This window comes from Hylobates moloch, unplaced genomic scaffold, assembly GCF_009828535.3.
Source record: "Hylobates moloch isolate HMO894 unplaced genomic scaffold, HMol_V3 SCAFFOLD_10, whole genome shotgun sequence".
In the NCBI taxonomy this organism is placed as follows: Eukaryota; Metazoa; Chordata; class Mammalia; order Primates; family Hylobatidae; genus Hylobates; species Hylobates moloch.
The window spans coordinates 18,481,157-18,501,471 of record NW_026652285.1 but is presented as its reverse complement, the minus strand read 5'-3'; the positions used below and the strand labels follow the sequence as shown (position 1 = coordinate 18,501,471).

General features: G+C 53.1%; 1 pseudogene; it reads left to right on the top strand.

The window, feature by feature from the left end:
- The first annotated feature begins 1,986 nt into the window (after positions 1-1,986).
- LOC116474337 (TBC1 domain family member 3I-like) lies at positions 1,987-15,571 on the top strand (annotated as a pseudogene).
- Positions 15,572-20,315: the final 4,744 nt, after the last annotated feature.

Genomic DNA, 20,315 nt, shown 5'->3' with positions numbered 1-20,315 from the left:
ATAAATTACCCAGTCTCAGGTATTTATTTATAGCAGTGTGAAAACAAATTAATACAGACCCCTTCCCTGAAATGCCTTCTCCTTAGGCCACCAGCTGCCCCGATGCTCCTCCTCTGCCCCCTGGTCTTTCTTTCCCCCTCATTAGGCCCAAGTGATCCACACGGCCAGGCCCAGCCCCATCCTACTGCAGACCTGTTGGCTGCTGGAGAGGCTGGGCTCCTTTCCTCACCCTGAGGATGCCTGATATGCTTTCTGGATCCTGGAGGAAACTGACCCCCAATCCTCATACTGGTGCAACTTCTTCCAAGACCTCAAAGCTGGACAATGTGAGCCAGTCTTTTTTCTTGTCTCCACTTGCTAGGGCTGTCACTGGGACAGTCCTGGGGCAGGGTGGGGTGGTGGGGCAATGGATGAATGGATGAATGAATGGACAGTAGTCCAGGGAGGATGTCCCTGTCTGTCCTGAACTGGGCCCTTCCTCCAGTGAGAAGCCTTCCTAAGTGAGTTTACACAGTCATCCCTTGGTATCCATGGAGGATTAGTTCTAGAGTCCCCAGGGATACAAAAATCCATAGATGCTCAAGTCTCTGATATAACGTAGCCAAGTATTTTTTATTTTTCATTTTTTGAGATGGAGTTTCACTCTTGTTGCCAAGGCTGGAGTGCAATGGTGCAATCCTGGCTCACTGCAACCTCCACCTCCTGGGTTCAAGCAATTCTCCTGCCTCAGCCTCCAGAGTAGCTGGGATTACAGGTATGTGCCACCACGTCCAGCTAATTTTGTATTTTTAGTAGAGATGGGGTTTCTCCATGTTGATCAGGCTGGTGTCTAACTCCCGACCTCAGGCAATCTGCCCACCTCGGCCTCCCAAATTGCTGGGATTACAGGTGTGAGCCACCGCGCCTGGCCTAACACAGCCTAGTATTTATATATAACCTGTGCACATCCTCCCATATACATTAGACCTTCTCTAGATTACTTATGATACACAATACAATGCAGATGCTATGTAAATGGTTGTGATACTGCATTATTTAGGAAATGATGACAAGAACAAAGTCTGCACATGCTCAGTAGAATCATCTAATTTCTTTTCTGAATATTTTCCATCCGCTGTTGGCTGAATCCACAGATGCAGAGCTCCCAGATACGAGGGCCAAGTGTGCTTTGAGAGTAGGAGGGATGAGGTTGCTAATGAGTACAGGGAGTAAGTGTCAATCAGGAGGGCCCTGCATTGGGGCATCTGGATGCCCTATCTCAGGACTTGAGGCTCCAGGTTTGGATGGCACAGGCAGGCTCAGCCCAAGTCAAAGCCCTCCGCTTGAATGTTCTTTTTATCCCAAGCTCTTTCTGGCCCCTGGAATTTGGCATCCCGTAGGATGCCTTGGGTGGAAGGACGGATAAGCCAGATTTTAGATAACATGTCTAGAAGAGTGAGCCCCTACTGTGTGCCCGGCACTTTCCCCACAGGATCCTCTAGCTGGAATAACCAAGGGTCATGGAGAGAAATACCCAGTTAAAATATCAGAAATAAAAAAAGAGATACCATTAGAGATACTAAAAAGACCATTAGGTAATAGTATTAGCATTTGTATTCTGAGATTCAACAGCAGCAGTCACTTCCCTCCACCCCTATGTGTATCCCAGGACCACCCTGGGTGGGGAGGGCTGAGGTTAGGGAGAACCCATGGATGCTGTGATGCTGGCCCTGAGCCCCGGGGGTGACAGTGATGAGGAACAGGGTGCACACATGGGTGAGGCTGCCAGGCCTGGCCCGAGAAGCAACAGACATGTGCACAGATGTGTTTACCTACATACATGTGTGCACACACATGCGCAAACACATGGCACGCAAGCATGATGACGCCTTAGGCAGTGGAGGATGCTGACTTTGGGCCCTGCTGACCCGGGCAAGGCCCCATTGTGATGCGTGCCTTTATCACAGAATATCACTGGTGCTTAGCACCCATCCTCTCTCCGGCCTGCCTCTGTGTTCTACAGCAGCTACACACACACAATGGTATCTGTGAGCAGCTCTATGGACTCAAAGGTTTTCTCCCTGAGAGGCATAGCCCAGGCCAGCTGATTCATCAGAATCAGGTAAGTGTGACCTGCTCTCTTCCCTCCATGCTGACCTGGGGACAATGGCTAACGGTGTGGGTGGTGCTGGCCTCCGGGCACCTGCTGAGGAGGGTCATCCCTGAGCACTCACCGGGTGCCTGTTCTATGCTGCCTGTGTAGACAATTGTCTCTTTCGTCCTCATGGTGGCTCCTGAATGTACCCATTTGACAGGTGAGACATCTGGGGTCAGAGAGGCGGTAACCAGCCCGGGAATCCCAACACGACCCTGGGTTTTGCTCTCGGTCCTGCCCTGTGCCGTGCTGGACTTCAGGCCTGAACCCTGCGGCCTCCTTGCCCTAGATTCCAAATCTGTCCAGGGTTTCTGATCCCAATGGGGCAGAGCCTCGCCGTGGCAGAGTCACTGAGATGGATCCACTGTGGGTGAGGTGGAGGGGAGGGTCCTCAGAACACGTCTGTAGCCTAAGCTGGGTCATGATGGTCCCTGTGGGACCCACTGAACACGCACAGTCCTTTGTCCGGGAGTGGGATGGGGAGCCTTCTGCCTTTGGGCAGCTGTGGAAAATGAAGGAGCCCTGGAGAGCTGGCTGGAGGGAGACTATCTTCCCTCCTGTTAAAAGGGGTCCAGGTACTGGGGTTCTCCCCAAGTATTTCTTTCTCTGGTCCTCTCGAGGCCTCACCCTCCTTTTGCCCCGAGTGTTCCCAGGAGGGATGGTCCATCTAGGTGTTCTCCAGAACCAAGGACCCACTGTTCTTCCTCAGTGACCCAGGAAAATGAAGCCCCCTCCTGTATGGACAGCTCAGAATGGTGGAGTCCACCATCCCTCCCCAAGAGATGTGGTTTCCATGAGCACAGGGGCTGCTTTGGAGACAGTAGATTATTTTCATCCCCCAAGCCCAAAACCCTCCTGCTCAACTGGCGTTGTTCCTAAAGTGGCTTCACTGGTGAGATTCAAGGGCCACAGTAGCCCAAGTGATGAGCGGAGTAGAACCGAGCAGTCCGGAGAGGTCATGTTCCCTGTAGGAAACTGGGCATCTCTGTGGTCCCTGAGCATCCCAGGAGGCCGATTGTACAGAGACCTCTGGTCCCTGACCCCAGTCTGCCTCCACATCCCTGGAATAGCCCATCATGGGCCCTTCAACTTTGGCAGGTGGACACCATTCAACCTGCTGGGGCAGGTGTGTACTTGTTTCATGGCATTTGGGGACAATAGAATTCTCTGTCCAAGTCCCACTGTTCTCAAGTCCTTGGGAAGATGCCCACCCCTGCTTGGGGCTTGAGACTCCAGAGACCCGTGCAGGTGTGGGCCACTGGGTCTGGCCCCTTTTCACCTGAGGGCAGTGGTGGAATGGGGGTTATGCAGCCAGGCAGCATCTGGGAGCCAGGTGGGAGCAGTTCAGGTGTTCTCCGAAGCTCTCAGGTACAGTGTAATATTTAGATGATTTTGTCTCACAGGATGGACATGGTAGAGGATGCGGATACTTTGCAGGAGCGAGAGGACATCATTATGAAGTATGAGAACATACAGGTCCGTCTGCTCCCTGGAGGGAGGCCTCTTCCAGTGTGCCCTGGTCAAAGAGTCCTGGGCTCCCTAGGAGCACAGGGCAGGGACGGGTGGCCACTACCCCCAGACCCTTGCACCCTTTACCTTGGACCCCTCATCAAGGCTCCCTCTGGGTTACAGGGGCACCGAGCTGGGCTGCCAGCAGACATGGGGCCTAAGCCTGTTGGAATCTACAGCAGCACTGATCACTTTGGGATTCTGCAGTGAGTCCTCTGTGCTCCCCTCAGCCCCTAAAGCACTTATTTCAGCTTAGGGATGGATTTGCTTTTAGAAAGGACTTTCTGACACAGGACATGTCTCTCTAGGTCGGGCCAAACTCCCTTCCAGGATCAGAACTCCTCCCTGGCTCCCCTGCAGGTCCAGCCCGAGGTTGTTGTTAGGCCATAGGTGCAGGGCCCATCTAGGGAGCGGGTGGGAATGGAGAGGGGGCTAGGTCAGGCCCCTGGGCTCTCAGCAGTTCTGTCTCCAAGTTAGCACAAGAGGAGGGGGGCAGCCTGAGGGTCTGGCCCTGTCCACTTGGAGACAACCCCAGTGAGATCCAAGGGTTGTGGCCACAAGGTAAGGAGACATCTGGTCCAGCCTTGTGGCTGTTGTCCAGCAGGTCTCTGGTCTCTGAGGCCCCACCTGCCCCTGTTCTCCCCCATTTCCCTAGAGCTACAGCCCTCACTGTCCCCATGGGGAAGGGGGAAAAGCAAGGGGACAGTAGGGGCTGTGGCCTTAAGGCAATGGGGGAGAAGATGGGCAGGGCCCTGTTCTGGGCATCTCACAGAGAGGCCAGGGAGGCAGCAGAGCTTGCGGCTAATGACCCTGGGTCTGGTGCTGGGAAGGGATCTGGGGCCAGGTAAGAGGAGCCCAGGCTGGAGCCCATCCCTCAGGGATCACAGGATGGAGAGATGGAAGATGCCGGGACAGGTAGGGTGGGAGGAAGCTTATGAGCTGTGCCACTTCTGAAATGCGGTGTGTGTGGCTTGGGTGCAGGGAGAGGAAGGTGGCCCCTGGGAGGTCAGACCCTGCAAGGGCCTTGGGAGTGTCGGGTGGGGTGGGCCCCGGTGTACCCTAGACCCTAGCAGGTCCACATCACGTGGTCACTCCCAGAGGGACTCCTGTCAGGGCCCGGTCACCCCATCCCATCTCAAGCCTGACCTTTCTCAGCTCAAGCACAAAGCATTACTTCCAGTCCAGGGGGGCAGCCCCCATTTTGTGCCCTGACCACCCCCCCCACACCAGGGGCCCCCATTAGCCTCCGCCAGGCTGGCCCTGCACTCCCTCTTCTCCCAGGTCCTGGCCCCTCCTGGGAGTCAGCCCCACAGAAAGGCTCTTGTCCTCCCTTCCCTGTGCCTTCTTTTGGGCTGAGCCCTGAGCTGGATAGGGACAGAGCCAGTCCTTTCTGGGGGTCGGCTCCCAGACCGAGATGGCTCCAGACCCTGTGCAAGTCCTCAGCTCTGCCTGGGCTGCATTACAGTGAGACGGAGCTGCCCCGTCAGAGCCAGGGAGGTGAAGGTAAGAGCCTGATCCATGGGGAGCTGGTCCAGGGACGGGGGGACTTGGTAAGTGGTCAGTGAGGCAGAGGAAGCAGCGGTCTTGGGCGGTAGCAGGTGGGGGTCACACGCTGTCACTCGGAGGGGCAGCTGTCCCTGCTGGACCTGACCCCAGGTTGCTGTATCTCTGGCAGTTTGATGAAATTCCAAAGTGAGAACCACAGTCCTGGCTTGGGGATGGCTGCCCGCTTGTGTCAGGACCCCACCTAGAGGCTGGGACCTGACCTAAGACTGATGTGTCTGTGGCCTGAGGATGACATGTCCCAGGGTCCCAAAGCCAGCCCACTGGCACTCATTTTCTCAAAGGCCCTCAGCCCTTAGGGTCTGCCCTTCCCTGGCTCCTTCCAGCTGGGTCCCACCGGAGCTCCAGAGCCCAAGACCTAGCATCCACGGGCGGCTCTGGGAAGCCTGGCGGTTCCACTAACTCCAACATTCCTCATTTGACAGCAAATGCGGCAGGAGATGAGATGAAAGAGCAAGTGGATGGAAATGCTGGGAGAATGGGAGACATATCAGAACGGCAAAAAACTAACGTGTGGAGGGAGAGGCCCCCAGAACCACTCTCTGCAGAGACAGAGGACAGGCACCCATGGCTGTGGCCTGGCACCATCAGCCTCTCAGAGGACAGGTGGCACACTGTCCTCACCCAGAGGACCGCAGGCCTGGTTGCCAGCTTTACTGCCCGTTCATGCAAGCGTCACCTTGCTGAGAGCGAATCTGAATCTAGGGCTGGGGCCCCCTGGAGCTCGGGGTAGGGATGCCTCCTGGTGACCCGAAGGAAGGAAAAGGTCCAGATCAGAGTTCAGGACTCTGAGTGCCCATCCACTCTTTCAATCCTGGGAAGGGAGACCCTGTCCCAGCCTGACCTCACCTTTACCGATGAATCATGGGGCCAAAACCAAAGATTTCCAGGATCCTCAGGCTCTGGTCCTGGCTGAGGTCGCGCCGTGGCCTGTGACACCAGATCATTTTCTGCCCACAGCTAATGGATCGAGCGTATAAGGGCATTCCCATGAACATCCAGGGCCAGGTGTGGTCACTCCTCCTGAACATTCAGGAAATCAAGATGAAAAACCCCAGAAAATAGCAGGTATGCTAAGCTAGAGCACAACAAACAGGCCAGGCCAGGTCAGGGCCCAGTTTTCCAGCTGGAGGGAATGTCTTGCCCAGCCTGGGGTAGTGGGTGCCATGGTCAGATGCACATCCTAAGCTCGGAAGGCGACATAGGAACCACAGACCCTCCCCAGCTTCAGAAACAAGCCAAAAAGCAGCTTTCTGCAGAAGGAAGCCTTTCTTTCCTTCCTTCCAGAAGTGCTGACTGTGGGCTGACTGCCATATGGGGCAGGGAGTCTTCCATCTGTCCTGAGGCTGTTTCCTCCTCTTGGCCCTGCCCTACAGGTCATGAAGGAGAAGGGCAAGAGATCCTCTGAACACATCCACCAGGTCTACCTGGACATGAGCTGGACACTAGGGAACCACATCTTCAGGGATCGATATGGAGTCAAGTAAGCCAATGGGAGCCACACGGTGCCAGCAGAGATGGGGTGAACCAGAGGGATGGGGACTTCCCCCGAGCAGAATCCAGGGTCACCCAGGAGGCACGACAGAGCTGCCAAGGGCTCTCCTGGCCCAGGGAGCAGCCGGCACCATGGACGGAGCCCCTCCCAGGTTCCAAGCCCTGGGCCAGGCTGGAATATGTGGGGCCAGAACCCAGGAGGATCCTGCGGATACAGAAGGCAGCAAAGAAAATCATGCACAACGGTGAAAGGTGCTCTCCCTGACCCACGGGGACCCGTGGTAGGACCTACGGGAGGGCAGCAGGATGGAGGGCCCATGAGCCTCCCCAGGCAACACTGACAGCACCAAATGCTGGGGGGATTCAGTTTCCTGGAAACTGTCATCCAGGTCTGCTGGGAATGTGACATGGCACAGCCACGTTGGCAGCTGGTTAGGCAGTGGCTTACAAAGCTCAATGGACTTGAACTCCACGTCCCCAAAGTGTCACATATATTGAACCCACTGATTTGAAAACTGACGTCCACATGAAACCTGCATGCCGCCACGTTCGCTGCTTGATTCATCATCACTCATACATGGAGCCTTCAGGAACGACCTTCAACACGGGAATGCGGAGAGGAAGGCTGGTCCTCCCTTCAACGGTAGAAGACTCAGTGAGAAAAGGGAATGAGCCAGTGATGCCCGCACAAATGTGGGTGGATCCTAGATGTATTTCGCTAAGGGAAAGAAGCTAGAGTCAACAAAATACCACTGTAGGATTCCAATCATAGGCCATTCTGGAAAAGGCCAAACCATAGGGACTGAGAACCAGCCTGAGTGGCCAGGAACTGACTGATCGGGGAGAGGCTGGCTGCATAGAGGCCACCCTGGAGACTTGGAGGATGAAGGAGTTGCTCCAGGAGGGGCTGGAGCAGTGGCCAGAAGCCTCTGCACGTTGGTTTAGAACCATGGAAGAACTGTATACCCAAAGACTGGACTGGCGTGCGTGCAAACAAAAAAAAAAAAAAAAAAAAAAAAAATCAGAGCAAAGATGATGAGTCAACTCACTGTACAACTGGGCTATTAGCATTTCACAGATGTGGATTTTACTGAAACATTTCTTAAATAGCCAAAGGCCCTGAAGAGCTCACTGCTTATCTGGTGAATCATCTGAACCTGAAATTGGATTTGTTATTAGGGTTTGCAGACAAAGTGAAACTAACATCTGCACAAAAGAAACAAAAGCCCCCTTTATCTGTTTTTTAGGCAGCGGGAACTATTCTACATCCTCCTGGCATATTCAGAGTATAACCCAGTGAGTATTTCCAGGCAGTGACCATATTCCCATATTCACGGCTATATTTCTGGTCCATATTTCCATATTCCCAGGCATGGGTGTCTGGTGGGGGTGTCATTGCTTCTTTTAAAGTTAGTACTTGTGACTCACTGGGATATAGGAGGTAGAACTCCAGCCCACCGCTGGCATAAACCTCCAAGCAAGGAGGGTGGTCTCAAGGGGTCACACTGAGACACAAAGGTGTCGGGCCTGGACTCCTGGTGTCACCTGGGCATGACCACCCCTTCTTGGAACAAGAAATGATGCCCTCCTCCTGGGGCTGCCCCAAAGCTCAGGAGCTTGGTGGTGTCACAAGCAGGATGGTGCTATCAGGAGACATTTTGGACAAGGTGCTAAAAGGCCCAATGGACATAGCTGTTGTCATAAAATGAATTTGCATCTTGAGGAAGCCTCTTCTTCAGAGGAAGCCTCCTCAGCCACCTCTGCCCTCTCTGATGACATGAGTCCTCCCAGGTGACCTCAGCCCTCCCAGGTGATGTCCTTCCGTGGTGACTCTGGCTCTTGCAGGAGGTGGGCTACTGCAGGGACCCGAGCCACGTCGCTGCCTTGTTCCTCCTTTATCTGCTTGAGGAGGACGCATTCTAGGCACTGGCGCAGCTGCTGGCCAGTGAGAGGCACTCCCTGCAGGAGGTGGACAGCTGCCCCCGGGGCCTCACGCAATCAGACCCGGGGAGAGCCACCCTGGCCAGGTGATCTCGGCTTTCAGTGAAGACACCTTCCTCGTGTCACCAGCTAACTGTTGGGAGCCTTCAGGATGTCTCTGCTGAGGGTCCCACAGGAGCCCAGGGCTGACCTCCAGAGCCCAAGTCAGACACCTTTCATCTTCATCAGCAGAAGGCATCTCATCCTCCCCAAGGCCGCCCTCTGTATCATGGAGCCACGCCCTCCGGCTCTGATTCTGTGCAGCTGACTATCCCTTCCCCGAGAGTCCTCCTGCCCTTCAGCTGCCCAGGCTCCAGCTTCCCTTGGTACCCACAAATGGGCCAACCAAGCCCAGATGGCAGCATCTCCCCATCCCATGTCCCCTGGCCCAACGTCACTTCCAGGAGACGACCACGAAGCCCAGCACCCACCCTGTTCTGGCCAACCCCTGTCATGGCCTCAAAGTCAGGCTTGCCCTCCCGGCACCCTGGTCCAGGAGGCCTCCAGGAGCACCTCCAGCCAGCCTCCAGGGGATGTTCCCACCCCTTCTCCCCAGGGCCAAGGCCACATGGTGGGGTTACCAGATGGGAGGGTGGGAGGCCTCGGGGTTGGGGGGCTCTGCAGCTGCCCAGCTCTTCCAGCTGATGGCTCCACATCTTGGGGGAAGGCTCTGATTTCATGATGGGCTGGGGGCTTCTCAGGATTCCACAGCCCAAATGGCGGGACAGTCCAGGGGCTCCAAGACCATCAGGAGCATGTGGTACCCACGTCACAACCCAAGACCATGTGGCATCTGGTGAGTTTGTGGTCCCCTCGGCTCTTCCCCAGAGGCCCTGCATCCTGGGGGGCTGGAGGAGCAGCAGGGGCTGGAGCCCCTCGTGGGGCTGGTGACAGGTTGAGTCCCAGCCAGGGCCTAACCTGGGATGTTGGGTTCCCCATGGGCTGGGAGTTGGGTTTCCTTTCCAGCCCTGGAGGAGATAGAGGCACAGCGATGGGGGCCCAGCTCCCACAGATCAGGGCTAAGGGGCAGTGTGTCCACCGGGAGTGCTGGAAGGAGAAGATGCTGGGGGGAGCCCGGGACACCACCCAGTATTCTGCACTTGGGGAGGGATCTTCAGAGGGCCCTGGAAGAGCGAGGTTTTTAGGGCAGCCCATAGGGCCCTGAGCGCCTCTGTTCCTCCCATCAGGACAAGGAAGGTCTATGCGCAGAGGGTTCCTCGTTCAGCTGGCTTCTCCGGATGCTGAATGATGGGGTAAGGAGGCACAGGGAGACTCTAGCTCAGGGACCCTCTTTGCCCTGCAGTGCCCTGCTCCCCCAGCCCGGGGGTCTGGCTCACCCCCAGCCCACAAGGCTCAGGCAGATCCCTACAGGACACACAAGCAAGACCCTCTGCCCAAGAGGGGTCATCCCAGGGCAGAGGGCAGGGCTCAGCCCCAGCCTTAAGGGCAGACTGGGCCAGGACCTGACTTGGGAGGGCTCAGGGGAGCCTCAAGCCCTGGGGAAGCCCCTCTCTCCACTGAAATGAGTGCCCCCCATAAGGAGCTGCAAGACCTTGTATGACCCAGCCTCCTGGAGGGGTCGGGTGACCCTCATAGGGAAGGTCACTGAAGCCCCAATGGGCTAGCTTGAGCCACCAGCCCCAGCCTGGAAGGGCCAGGTCCTCCCATGCCTACTTTCCCCACAGGTCTCTCTCGGGCTCACCCTGCGCCTGTGGGATGTGTATTTGCTGGAAGAGGAACAGATGTTGATGCTGATAACAAGCGCTGCCTTTAAGGTTCAGAGGAGTAAGTCCACGTGTGCCCAGTGGGGCCTGGGGAGCACTGGGATCAGACCCTGACTAGCCGAAGGGCAGCTTCCTCACACTGTTCTCGTGATTCCCTGTTCTGGCCCAGAGGGAAGTCTGGCCAGATGGGCTGGGCAGGGCACAGTGACACCGAGCCCATCCCTCACATGACCCAGATGAAAGTCAGGAGTGTGGTGAGCACTTCCCTGCCCAGGCCGCCCCCCCAGCCACAGCCTTCTGTGCACATCTGGACCCCTGGGGTGGCCACAAAAGGATCCAGCACTGCCCAGTGGGAGACTGAAGTGGTCACCAGGTATGGGCTCTGACCCTTCCCAGGGAACTCTCCTGGCCTGATGCCCACCTTGTCCCTAGAGCACCACATGAAGACGTCCAGGTCTGGCCTGGGGGCACATTTTCAAGACCAGCTCTTCCATACTTGAGCCCCGCATGATGACCCCGTTTTTTTTTTTTTTTTTATACTTTAAGTTCTAGGGTACATGTGCACAACATGCAGGTTTGTTACATAATGTATACATGTGCCATGTTGGTGTGCTGCACCCATTAACTCATCATTTACATTAGGTATATCTCCAAATGCTATCCTCCTCCCTCCCCCCACCCCACGACAGGCCCTGGTGTGTGATGTTCCCCTTCCTGTGTCCATGTGTTCTCATTGTTCAATCTCCACCTATGAGTGAGAACATGCAGTGTTTGGTTTTTCGTCCTTGTGATAGTTTGCTGAGAATGATGGTTTCCAGCTTCATCCATGTCCCTACGAAGGACATGAACTCATCCTTTTTATGGCTGCATAGTATTCCATGGTGTATATGTGCCACATTTTCTTAATCCAGTCTATCATTGATGGACATTTGGGTTGGTTCCAAGTTTTTGCTATTGTGAATAGTGCCACAATTAACATATGTGTGCATGTGTCTTTATAGCAGCATGATTTATAATCCTTTGGGTATATACCCAGTAATGGGATGGCTGGGTCGAATAGTATTGCTAGTTCTAGATCCTTGAAGAATCACCACACTTTCTTCCACAATGGTTGAACTAGTTTACAGTCCCACCAACAGTGTAAAAGTGTTCCTATTTCTCCACCTCCTCTCCAGCACCTGTTGTTTCCTGACTTTTTAATGATCGCCATTCTAACTGGTGTGAGATGCTATCTCATTATGGTTTGATTTGCATTTCTCTGATGGCCAGTGATGATGAACATTTTTTCATGTGTCTGTTGGCTGCATAAATGTCTTCTTTTGAGAAGTGTCTGTTCATATCCTTTGCCCACTTTTGATTGGGTTGTTTGTTTTTTTCTTATAAATTTGTTTGAGTTCTTTGTAGATTCTGGATATTAGCCTTTTGTCAGATGAGTAAGTTGCAAAAATGTTCTCCCATTCTGTAGGTTGCCTGTTCACTCTGATGGTAGTTTCTTTTGCTGTGCAGAAGCTCTTTAGTTTAATTAGATCCCATTTGTCAATTTTGGCTTTTGTTGCCATTGCTTTTGGTGTTTTAGACATGAAGTCCTTGCCCATGCCTATGTCGTGAATGGTATTGCCTAGGTTTTCTTCTAGGGTTTTTATGGTTTTAGGTCTAATGTTTAAGTCTTTAATCCATCTCGAATTAATTTTTGTATAAGGTGTAAGGAAGGGATCCAGTTTCAGCTTTCTACCTATGGCTAGCCAGTTTTCCCAGCACCATTTATTAAATAGGGAATCCTTTCCCCATTTCTTGTTTTTGTCAGGTTTGTCAAAGATCAGATGGTTGTAGATGTGTGGTATCATTTATGAGGGCTCTGTTCTGTTCCATTGGTCTATATCTCTGTTTTGGTACCAGTACCATGCTGTTTTGGTTACTGTAGCCTTGTAGTATAGTTTGAAGTCAGGTAGCGTGATGCCTCCAGCTTTGTTCTTTTGGCTCAGGATTGTCTTGGCAATGCGGGCCCTTTTTTGGTTCCATATGAACTTTAAAGTAGTTTTTCCAATTCTGTGAAGAAAGTCATTGGTAGCTTGATGGGGATGGCATTGAATCTATAAATTACCTTGGGCAGTATGGCCATTTTCACGATATTGATTTTTCCTATCCATGAGCATGGAATGTTCTTCCATTTGTTTGTGGATGACACTGTTCTTAATCATCTTTGGGCCTCTATGAAGAAACTAACAAGGAAGCATGGGGACCTGCCACCCCCAGGTGGGCTCCAGTACCAGGTCCCCTCCTGAGTCACCCTCTGGGGCAGTCAATACTGGGGGAGTGCCCAGGACCCCTAACCCTACTACCTGGGTCTTCCTCTTCACCTTTTCTTCCTCCTCTTCCTCCTGGACTCTAAGAAAGTACAGGAGGCCCACCATTCCTCAGGGCAGGCGCTCCGTGCGTAGGTACTGGATGTGCTGTGCATGCAGGAGGGGGATGTGGGCAAGACCCTCTAACAAGCCCCCACCCACTTCCCACAGTGGCCTGCTCTCCCCCTCACAGGGCCCTCAAGGGCACTGGAGGAGCCAGACCCATTTATGAGAGCCTCTGCCCCTCCCTGCAAGCGCTGACAGCCTCAGAGAGCAGCAGAGGCCCCTCACTCCTGCAGACTCCTCCAAGGATGCCAGGACAACAAGCCATGAGCCAGGGAGACAAGGGAATCAGTGTCGCTGACCCCCAGAGCATTCAGAGAGAGGGCACAGGTGGGACCCTGGGCCCAGAGCCAGAGCCAAGTGTTTAGCCAGGTGTGGGAACGGTCAGTCCTGGCATGGATGGGGCAGCCCAGGAGGGCAGAGGGTGACCCACGTTCAGGCCCAGTCACTCACTGTGGAGACGGGTCCCCATGTGAGGTGGCAAGGGGCTGGGTGACATCTGAGGCCCCTCCCACCTGAGTTCTGACTGGGGGCCATATTCCAGGCCCAATAGCCCTGGGACGAGGGTGTGTGGCAGGAAGCCCCCAGCCAGGCTGAACCCTGGGGGCAGTCCCAGGAGCCACCTGCCATGCCCCGACAGCTTCCCCATGCCAGGCGGCACACACCCCTTCCTTTGGGATCAGCAGACTACAGGCATGTCATCAGTGTCAGACCACGGGGGCCACACAGAGACCCTGAGGACTCCAGAGACCCAGGCAGGTGGGGCCCAGCCCGGAAAGGCCTGCATGGGCTCACTGGAGACACTTGACCACGTCTGTTTTCCTTTCAGCCAAACCCAAGCAAGGGTCCTCAGGACCCAGGTCTGTGCCGGCATCACGTGGCAGGACGACCCTCTGCAAGGGGGACAGGCAGGCCTTCCCGGCCCACCAGCCCAGTTCCAGCGGCCCATTTGGTGAGCTTCCCCACCTCGTCCCACACCCTGTCCTGGTGGGGCTGTACATGAGGCCAAGGCCCAGGAAAATGAGGGGGCTTCTGGGGAGCCCAGGGCAGCAGACCACTCTCTGGGGGCACCTGGGACTCAGGGCATGCCCAGCCTGGCCCCAGCTCAGGGAGGACTTCGGCGTTCCTGGAGATTCCTGCAGTGGAACTCGATGTCCTGGCTCCCGACGGACCTGGATGTGGGGGGCCCTTGGTCCCCCCATGATGATTTCAAACAGAGCTGCTGGGTCCATGTCCCTTCTGAATGTGTCCTGGATAGCCCCGGGACAATGGGACAGGCCTAGCCCAGGAAGCCCAAGGGGACCCTGACACCGGGCCCAGCCCAGGCCCATCAGGACTAAGAGGGAGGTCGGGAGATAACCCCACTGCAACATGGGCACCTGCATCTGGCCCCCTCGGTGACCAGTGACTGGCATGTCTGGAAGAAGCCAGGGTGGCACCCTGCCAGCTGCCCTGCAGCCCCAGACACCTTGGAAAATCCCATTCAATGGTGAGGCCGGTCCCACCAAGGCCACGAGAGAGAGAGAGGTGAGCATGGCAGCCCCGGCCAGCCAGCAGCATGCCCTGGGGCCTCTGTCCCAACCTGTGGGCCCGTGTCCCCCTCCCAGCGCACAATTCCCAGGCAAGAGGGGCCTGGCCTAGACCCCAGCCCTGGGAAGAGAGGGGCACCAGGGGTATGGTGGGCTCCCAGCTGCAGTCAGTATGACCATGCAGGGGACCCTGGTGCTGCAGAGCTCTGCCACTGTCACAATTCACCTCACAGAAGCCGGGTGAGTCCTGAAGCCTTGCAGCCACTGCTGCAGCCCCTGCAGGCACCACCACCAGGTGCTTTCCAGCTGCCAGTGTAGGCTTTCCTGACAGGAGAGCACCCTGCAGCCCCAGCCTCAGCAGCTGAGACTCTGAAGGTATCTGTTATTCATGTTTCCAGTACTCCCACCAAAGAGAATTACTATGGAGGATGATGTTGGTCCTGAGTTGAGCAAAACAGCATGCCCTGTGGATGGAGCCGGCTTCTTTCCAAGCCGCCACACTTGCTAGATGGGCCCACGGAGCAAGTGGCCTTGAGACCGGCATGGGGATGGAAGAGGCTCAGCATCCTGCACATGCCCTTACCAAGGCTCACCAGGCTGACACCACATTTGTGGATGAGAGACTCACACCCAGTTCCTGGGATGGCACAATTTCCCAGGAGGATCAGCTGGCCACCTGCTGGCAGGCTGACCACACTGCGGAGGGGCTGAGATTGGCTTTCACTGCACTGAGCCACAATGTGGACATGGACTTGTGGGCCCTGCGGTGCACACAGCACTGCCTCTGAGCAGGACGCCCCATTCACAGCTAGGGACAAGCAGCAGTGTGCTTCCACCTTGGGGCCTTGGCTCTGCCACCTCTACTTTGAATGTTCTCAGTTCCCTCCAGGCTTCTAGAAGCATCTGTGCCAGGGCTCATGGCTAGATAAGCACCTGAGATCCCAAACAAGCTTCCCATCCTCGTTTTATTTTTTGTTAAACTTATGAAAATTTATTAAGATATGACTTACATCCCTGGTAAGTGCACAGCTCTAAAGACATTCAGAGATGGAACACACCAACCCCCAGGTCACAAAGCCAACCATGCCCAGCCCCTCCCAGCACCCCCAGCCCCGAAACCAGTGTACTGACTTCTGATGACACCATGAGCCTGCCTTTGTACTTTACATACTTTACACTCATGGAAGGATAACCACCTTCATGTTGTAAAATCAATGTTTACTGTTGAAATGATTTTACAGGTACACCTTCCATCCAGCTGCCCTTAATAAGGACGTTTTGCATTACCATGGCACATAAGAAATTTAGGCCAGGTGTGGTGGCTCATGTCTGTAATCCCAGCAATTTGAGAGGTCGAGGCAGGAGGTTCAGGTTCACTTGAGCCCAGGAGTTTGAGACCAGCCTGGGAAACATAGGTAGACTCTTTCTCTAGAGAAAAGTAAAAGAAATAGCCAGGCGTGGTGGCGTGTGCCTGTAGTCCCACCTAGTCAGGAGGCTGAGGTGGGAAGATTGCTTGAGCAATTGAGTTCCAGGAAGCAGTGAGCTATGATCACAGCACTGCACTCCAGCCTAAGTGACAGAGTGAGACTTTGTCTCTTAAAAAAACAAAATAATAAATTTAACATGGGTGCAATCCTATTAACTAAATGATAATGTAAACTATTATCTAAGGTTATTGATGCAGTAATTACATGAATAGGGTGAAATTTATTCAGACTTCACCCATTTTTGCCTAGCTTCTCATACCTGTCCAGGGATCCCACCTCTGACTCCCCTCTGCTTTTAGGTCATGTCTCCTTAGCTTCCTCCAGATGGTCCAGCCAAACACACACCTGGGCTGAGTGGTAGAGCTGATTGCTCCTGGGCTCCAAACCTCTACAGCATGTTACCATATCGAGTACTGTAGGCAATGGTAACATAGTGGTGGCTATCCGTGTATCTAAACACAGAAAAGGATCATAAAAATACAGTATAAACAATAAAAAATGGTACACCTGGCCAGGTGTGGTGGTTCATGCCTATAATTCCAGCACTCTGGGAAGCCATAATGGGAGGATCACTTGGGCCCAGGAGTTCAAGACTAGTCTGGGCAACATAACAAGTCCCCATCTCTTCTTAAATATCAATTTTTAGAGATGGTACACCTGTATAGGGTGGATCCATTATAACCTCGTGGGAACCACCATCCTACATGCATTCTGGCATGGACTGAAATGTCATTATCTGACACGTGATTGCATAAGTAATCTAGAGATAATTTTAAGTATACAAGAAGATGTACTTAGGTTATATACAAATACTGCACCATTTTATATCAGGACTTTGGTATCTGTGGGAGATGGGGAAACTGATTCCCCACACACCTTGAGGGGCAACTGTAAACATTTCAGGCCCCACAGAAGGCTCAATTTCCTGCACCCCCACCCTGAGGTAAATTCCTTTACTGGAGATTAGTTTGCCTGATGATAACTTATATAAATGGAATCACACATTATCTATTCTTAGAGATATTATTCTTACCTATTCTTATAGACCTATAACTTCTGTCGCTCACACACAAGCTGTGTGAGATTCATTCATGTTGTAGCCACAGTTTATTCATTTTCTTTGCTGTACAGTATTCTAGTCTGGAATGTCCTATGGTTTTTTATTCATTCTTCTGTGATGGGTATTTGGGAAGTTTCTAGTATGAGGCTATTACAAATTGTGCTGCTATGAGGGTTGTTTTACTTGTATTTTAGTGAAAATATAGACACATCTGTGTAAGGTACACATGCAGGGAGGAAATTGCTAGCTCATGGGAGGCAAATATTTAGCTTTGGTGAATATTGCCAAATCATTCTAAAGTGTCTGTTCCACTTCGCCTGTTCATCTGTGAGCTGGAGCGTTCCATCCACAGCTTGGGCTGTCTCAGAAAGACCTGGGTTCAATCCCATTCAGCCACTTAGTAGCTGTGTCCCTTTGGGCAAACCATGTAACTTCTCTGAGCCTCAGGGTCCTCATCTGTAAATTGGGCTGCTGGCGGTCCTTACCTCACAGGGCCACTGTGAGGACTAAGTGAGATGAAAGCTGACTCCCTGAGTGACACCTCTTCTCTCTCCCTCGGACTCAACAGGAAGACGCCTTCACTGCCCAATGCGAAGGCCATGGGGAGGACGTGAGGCCCCAGGGCTCCCCTGTCCCAAGATCATAAGCCCTGGATTTTTGTTTCCAGAAACAACCACCCCTGGGGTCAGGATGACTCTCGAATCCCCACGGCCTGTTCTCCCACCCCACGAAGGCGCCTCTTCAGCAATGGGGAAAGGGCTGCACTGTACCAGCCTCACCCTGGCCACTGTCTGCCCTCAGGACTCAGAGCACAGCGAGGTCCCCAAGCAGGGGTCCGGCCCCAGCCCTGGGCTCTAGACATCCCAGTCACCCCCACCTGCCTCAACCCTGCCCCCTCCACCCCTCGGCCCCCGCTTGCCACCTTCACAGCTCAGGACATTTTAGCTCCTTAGATGACACCATCGTCTGTCTCCTCAAGCGGAGTGCAGCACAAGGGCAGCGAACTCAGTCAGTCTATGGATGTGTCTCTGGTGTCTGGGAGATGAGAAGCTTAATAAATACTTGCTCAGTGTCTTCACGCATTTCATTAAGCAGAAGGCAGCTTTGGAAATAAGAGGAGACCCTCCCAAGGTGACAGTGCGTAGCTGGCATTTTCCAGGTATTCTCGGCATGCCACGCGCTGGGCTGGACCATGGACACAGGAGCTCTGGAGCCCGTGGGGTGCCAGGTTACAGGCCGCGCCTCGTCGGAAGTATTGTTTATTTCTTTATTAAAATTTGTACTTTCTGAGTTTATGTAATTGGCAGGTGTTGCCTTTGTGATCAGAAACAGTAAAGGTATAGAAAAGAATGTGTAGGAAAAAGCAGAAAAACAAATCACATCTGTAATAAAATCCTTGCTTTTAAATAAAATGTGCAGAGAAGATGGAAAAGAAATGCAGTGGGCTGGGCATGGTGGCTCATGCCTGTAATCCCAGCACTTTGGGAGGCCACAGTGGGAGGATCGCTTGAGGTCAGGAGTTTGAGACCAACTTGGCCAACATGGTGAAACCCTGCCTCTAATGAAAAAAAAAATTAGCAGGGCATGTTGGTGGGCACCTGTAATCCCACCTACTCGGGAGGCTGAGGCAAGAGAATTGCTTGAACCTGGGAGGTGGAGGTTGCAGTGAGCCAAGATTGCACCACTGCACTCTGGCCTGGGCAACAGAGTAAGACTCTGTCTCAAAAGACAAAAACAAAAAAATCTTAATAATTGTCGCCTCTGAGGGCTGGGGATATCAGGAAACTTTGCTTTTCTGTCTAATTTTGTATATGCTCATCTCCAGATTTGAATGTATTCTATTAAATTCCATTAGCAGCCTCCTCATTAGTCTCTGCCCCCATTCCTGCCTGTGCCTGCTGTGCAAAGGCTTCCCTGGCATTGTGCTAGAGAAAGCAGGTTGCTCCTAGAAAAAGCCTCCGTTCTCTATGCCTAGTTAACTTCCACTTACCCATCAGTACTGTACTCAAGGTCCCCGCAACTACTTTATGGAAGACTTCTGTAGTGGATGCTGTGACCTGCCACCTAGACGTCCACTTCAGGACCAGGGCCCTCATTCCCTGGCTGCTAGGAGACTTGGAGGTGGATGCCCTGGCTGAACGGAGCTGCCTGAGGACAGTCTACATCCATTGCCTAGTTCATTGGAGCAGGGAGATGGGGTGGGCAATAAAAGCCCAGACCCCTTGCCTCCATTCACTGCAACTTTGAAGGTCATCTACCCACTAGAGCTCCCTGTGGGAGTGGCTGAGACCTCTGTTGCAACTGGAGTGCAGTCACTCTGTCTGGCCAGGCCTGCCAGCTTCACCCTCTCACAGGTGCTGGTCCTGAGGGCACTTCCCAAGGAACTTCCTTAACCGGTGACACCTTCTTGACCTCCCAGGCTAGGGTAGATTCCTTGACTATATACTCTTCCAGGGCACATATCTCCTTTGTAAGTTTTACATCCATTTGTGCTATCTGGCTAATGTCTGCCTGTCCCATCAACTGTAATAGCCACAGAGTGGGAGCTCTATCTGATTTTATTCACCATTGCATTCTGCATTGCTGGCATGCAGTTTACAAATATTTGTAGAGTGAACAAACAATTTTATTAACCATCTAATCTAATCCCTTAGGAGGCCATCAGCTTTACTTAGGGCTGCAGAATGTCTCACTCATTCATTCAATAAATATTTACAAGCAGAAGCTGGATTCCTACCTCTCAACACCAAAACAATTCCAGATGGTTCAAAGATGGTTATATGTAAGAAAATGAAGCCAATAACTTTCTAGAATAAAGATGAGTAAGTTTTAGAAAAAAAATTGGTGGGCCGGGCGTGGTGGCTCACGCCTATAGTCCCAGCACTTTGGGAGGTCGAGACGGGCAGATCATGAGGTCAAGAGTCCGAGACCAGCCTGGCCAACATGGTGAAACCCCGTCTCTACTAAGAATACAAAAATTAGCCAGGCATGGTGGTGTGTGCCTATAATCCCAGCTACTCAGGAGGCTGAGGCAGGAGAATCTCTTGAACCTGGGAGGCGGAGGTTGCAGTGAGCTGAGATTCTGCCACTGCACTCCAGCCTGGGCGACAGAGCAAGACTTCATCTTGGAAAAAAAAAAAAAAAATTTGGAATATTAAGGGCCTTCATAAGCATGACCACATAAAATTCTAAACCTTTATAAAGCAAAAATAAGGATTAATAAGCTGGGCCAGGCACAGTGGCTCACGCTTATAATCCCAGCACTTTGGGAGGCTGAGGCGGGTGGATCACCTGAGGTCGGGAGTTCGAGACTACACTGATCAAATGGAAAAAACTTGTCTCTACTAAAAATACAAAATTAGCCGGACATAAAAATACAAAATTAGCAGGGCGTGGTGGCACATGCCTGTAATCCCAGCTACTCAGGAGG